Consider the following 4,644-nt stretch of genomic DNA (forward strand, 5'->3'; position numbering starts at 1 on the left):
AGGCCTCATGTATTCTAATTGGCCTCTCCTTTAACTTGGGGAAATTTTCTTCAATGATTTTGTTGAAAATATTTTCTGGTTCTTGGAGAAGGGAGTCTTCTTTTTCCTCTATACCTATTATTCTTAGGTTTTGTCTTTTCATATTGTCTTGCATTTCTTGGATGGTCTGTGTCAGGAATTTTTAGATTTAACAGTTTCTTTGACAGAGACATCAGTTTCCTCCATTGTATCTTCCACACTGTGATTCTTTCTTACATCTCTTGTAGTGTATTGGTATTTCTTAACCTCTGTTTTCTTGTTTTCTTCCCTAATTTCTTTCTCTTCACAATTTCCTTTATTTGTGTTTTCTTTATTTTCTCAAACAATATGGAAAACTACTCGAATTTTCCAGTTATCCTTGCACAGGGGCCATGCAAAATTCTCTGTATAATTCCAATTTCAGTATATGTGCTACAGAGACAAGCACCACATATTTCTTTCAAGTGGTCATTAATAAAGTCTTGTGCCCTTGACTTGTGAGTTTCACTTAATCACAGATTCAATTATTATTTGTTAAATAATGCAAAGATATGCTCTCACTCAGTGAATTATTTACGGTAAAGTGCTCCCTTACCAAGGTAAATCATTGAACAAAAAGTGTTTACTTGGGATATTGCTTTTATTTTTAAACAAATGATCCATGAAGTCATGACATCAAGCAGTCATCTTGTTGTAGACATTTATCAAAACTTATAACTTTTCATAATGAACCACAAGCAGCAGGCAGAGATAGGGAGAATGAGAGAAACAGGGGAAAAGCTAGGGAGACAGATTCAGAAATAGAGAGACCAAAACAGACAGAAAAAAAATGCATAAATTGATAGAAACCTAGAAACAGAAATTCCATTCCCTCTGGTGACTTTCTTTGGCATTTCAGCATCAAAGCACACCCTCCTATAATATAAATACAAAGGAACTATTTTTTTAATATTTTTTATTTTAATTTTTATTACTTATACTTCATTCTCTTTGTATACCACCATAATCCCCTTTCTCACAATCCCACCTTCCCTCCCCCATCACCATGCATGCCCTTCCATGAGTCCACTGATAAGGGAGATCTTCCTCTCATTCCTTCTGATCCTAGTCTATCAGATCTCATCATGAGTTGCTGCATTGTCTTCTTCTGTGGCCTGGCAAGGCTGGGCCCCCATCAGAGTGAGGTGATCAAAAGACATGCAAATCAGTTCATGTCAGAGGCAGACCCTATTCCCATTACTATGGAACTCCCTTGGACAATGAACTTCCATGGGCTATATCTGTGCAAAGTTATAGGTTATCTCCATTCATGGTCCTTGGTTGGTATAAGAGTCTCAGCAAAGACCCCTGTGTTCAGATTTTTTGGTCTGTTGCTCTCTTTGTGAAGCTCCCGTCCTCTCAAGATCTTCCTATTTCATACTTCTTTCATTAGATTCTATGCATTCTGCCCAACAGTTGGCCATAAATTTCAGCATCTGCTTTGATAGTCTGCAGGGCAGAGCCTTTCAGAGGCCCTCTGTGGCAGGCTTCTAACTTGTTCTTTATTTTCTCCTTCTTTTTATCTCCATTCTGTTTGCCTTTTGTGATGTGGAATGAGCATTTTTGCCAGAATCTTCCCTCTATACTAATTTCTTTAGGTGTTGAGATTTCAGTAGGTTTATCCTATATTATGTATCCATATGAGTGAGTATATATATTGTGTGTATTTCTTTTTCTGGGATAGCTCACTTAGGATGATATTTTACAGTTCCCACCATTTACCTGCAAATTTTATGATTTCCTTGTTGAGGTCTTTGATCCACTTGTTTGTTTGTTTTTTTGTTGCTGAACAATATTTCATTGTGTAGATGTATCACCACTTCTGTATCCATTTTTCAGTTGGGGGGCATCTGAATTGTTTCCAGGTTCTAGCTATTATAAATAAAGCTGCTACAAACATGGTTGTGCAAATGTCCTTATTACTTGAGCTACTTTTGGATATGTGCCTAAGTGTGGAATAGCTGTATATTGAGGAAGCACTGTTCCTAGTTTTCTGAGAAAGTACCAGATTGATTTCCAGAGTAGTTGTACAAGTTTACCTTCCTACCAGCAGTGGAGGAGGGTTCCCTTTATGTACAACATCTCCACCATGTGTTGTCACTTGAGGTTTTGATCTTGGCCATTCTGATGGATGTAAGGTGTAATCTCAGGGTTGTTTTCATTTGCTTTTCACTGATGGCTAATAACTCTGAGCATTTCTTTAAGTGTTTTTCTGCCATTCAATATTCCTCTATTGAGAATTCTCTCTTTAGCTCTGTTCCCCATTTTTTAATTGGATAACTTGACTTGTTGCCTTTCAACTTCTTTAGTTCTTTATATATACTCTGTAACATAGGGGCTTGTTGAAGATTCTTTCCCAATCTGTAAGCATTCATTTTTTTTTGACAGTGTTCTTTGCTTTACAGAACCTTTTCCATTCCATGAGGTCCCATTTACTGATTCTTGCTCTTAGAGCCTGTGCTGTTAGTGTTCTGTTCAGGAAGTTGTCTTCTAGTCCAATCAGTTCAAGATTCTTCCCCACATTTTCTTCTAACTGACTTAATGTGTCTGGTTTTATGTTGAGGTCTTTGATCCAACATACTTTGCTTTTGTGCAGGGTGATAAGTATGGATCTATTTAAATTTTTTCTACATGTAGACATCCAGTTAGACCAGCACCATTTGTTGAAGAAGCAGCCTTTTTTCCATTGTATTGTTTTGGCATCTTTGTCAAAACTCAGGTGCCCATATGTGTGTGGGTTTATTTGTGGGTCTTCCATTTGGTTCTGCCATTCTGTTTCTATGCAGTTTCATGCAGTTTTTATTGCTGTTACTCTATAGCACAGCATGAATTCAGGGATAGAGATATCTCCAGAAGAACTTTTACTCTAGAGTATTGTTTTAGCAGAGAAACCTAGCCATGAATTAGTGGTTACACAACTACCTCTGACCACATGAGCTCATGTGGCACCTCTGAACAAGCAGTCCTGGAATAAACTACTTTTAGAGGGTTTGTCTGGTGGACCACGACAGGAAATAGAGCTGCTCTTGTATCCTAGGCATATAACCCTAAACCCATTTCTCTCTCCTGAAGGCCCAGTTTAACTGCAATCATCAGGATTGGGGTGTTCCTCACTGACCACTGAGTGGGACACAGGTGCCAATCCAGACACATCAGTGAAGTCAACTGTGCTCATAGAGGGTTGGCAAAACAAGCAGCAGAAGTTGTCAAAAAGTTTACTGCCCCCCACTTCTCCTTTTATACTCACTGATTTTTCTCTCTTTCAGCCAACCACTCCCAGGAATTGTCTGGTTTCCTTCTCTTTTCCATGCTCTTAAAGACTCATTACCACAGGGAACCCTGAACCCTGAGAACCTATTATACCAATAAGAATGGGAAGATACATTTACTGAGTTCACAAATAAATGCTCAGTTGAAAGTCACAACCTAGGAAATTTCAGATCCAAGAGCCCAGTAAGAGACCACCTTGTCATTCTGTACATTCCCCTTAATACCACATTAATTTGAAGTTTCCCTACTTAGGAAGCTGTCCAACTAAATAAAGTAAGATTATTTCCTACCTGACATTGTAACAGAGATAAAGAGAAGAAAGGGTGTGGGATCTGGATAAATGAATGAGAAAAAGGCTTGCTGTGTTTCACAAGAAAAAGTCAAGTGTGCCCAGGATCAGAGATACTGGACACTGAGGAAAGTTTGTTTACTAATAACCATGGATTCCTCAAAATTTTCTCAGGTACTGATTGGCTGAGAGGTAGAATGATGTTAATTAACAGCTGAAAGACAGTAAAATGTTCAGGAGTGAGGTATTAATGAGTCCAAGTGGACAATGTGCTTTAGAGAAAGGATGAACAGCCCTACATGCCTCAATCTTGCCAGCTGAAAGCACACAACCCTGAGTGACAGTTCCTGTGTCCACATCTCTTAGGCAGGGAAAAATGTCACATATTTCATTCCAGTGATCATTAATAAAATCACCTGTCCTTGACATAGATTTTCACATTATCTCAGATTCCATCATTATTAAAGGTACAGAAGATATGTCCTCATTAAGTGAACTACTTACTAGGAAAATGCTCCTTGAACAAGATAAATCTTTGAACAAAAACAGTTTTATTGGTTCTTTGCTTATATTATCACAAAGAATACCAACATGCCACATCAGCAAGCATTCATCTTGTAGAAGTCCTTCAGCAAAACTGAGAGCTTTTCATAGTGAACCACATGTAGCAGGCAGAGAGAGGGAGATAGAGATAGAAGGAGCTAAAGAGTCAGACACTGAAATACACAGACCAAAACAGAAAGAGACAAAGTTATAAAGTGACAGAGAATGAGAGACAGAGATTCCATTCTGTCTGGTCACTTTCACTGGCATATCAACCTCAAACCACACCCTCCTATAATATAACTCCAATAGCAATTATATTATTTGACAAGGGCATACCTACTAATGTTTCCCAGATATTTACCCAATGGGGAATCACATGCAAATAGATGAGCTTCATGAGGATATTGCAATTCAAACCACCAGGAAGTTGAAGAAGATGGAGGGACTTCTAGACTAAAAGAACATAGTTATCCAAATAGTTT

At 38.2% G+C, this 4,644-nt stretch overlaps 1 non-coding gene across 1 annotated transcript; it reads right to left on the reverse strand.

Moving 5' to 3' along the window:
• Window positions 1–360: 360 nt before the first annotated feature.
• On the reverse strand, window positions 361–466 carry LOC132651627 (U6 spliceosomal RNA). The gene has a single exon (XR_009589212.1). It is a non-coding gene; the product is annotated as a U6 spliceosomal RNA (small nuclear RNA).
• Between the last annotated feature and the right edge of the window lie 4,178 nt (window positions 467–4,644).

Source organism: Meriones unguiculatus, assembly GCF_030254825.1.
Source record: "Meriones unguiculatus strain TT.TT164.6M chromosome Y unlocalized genomic scaffold, Bangor_MerUng_6.1 ChrY_unordered_Scaffold_23, whole genome shotgun sequence".
Classification (NCBI taxonomy): Eukaryota; Metazoa; Chordata; class Mammalia; order Rodentia; family Muridae; genus Meriones; species Meriones unguiculatus.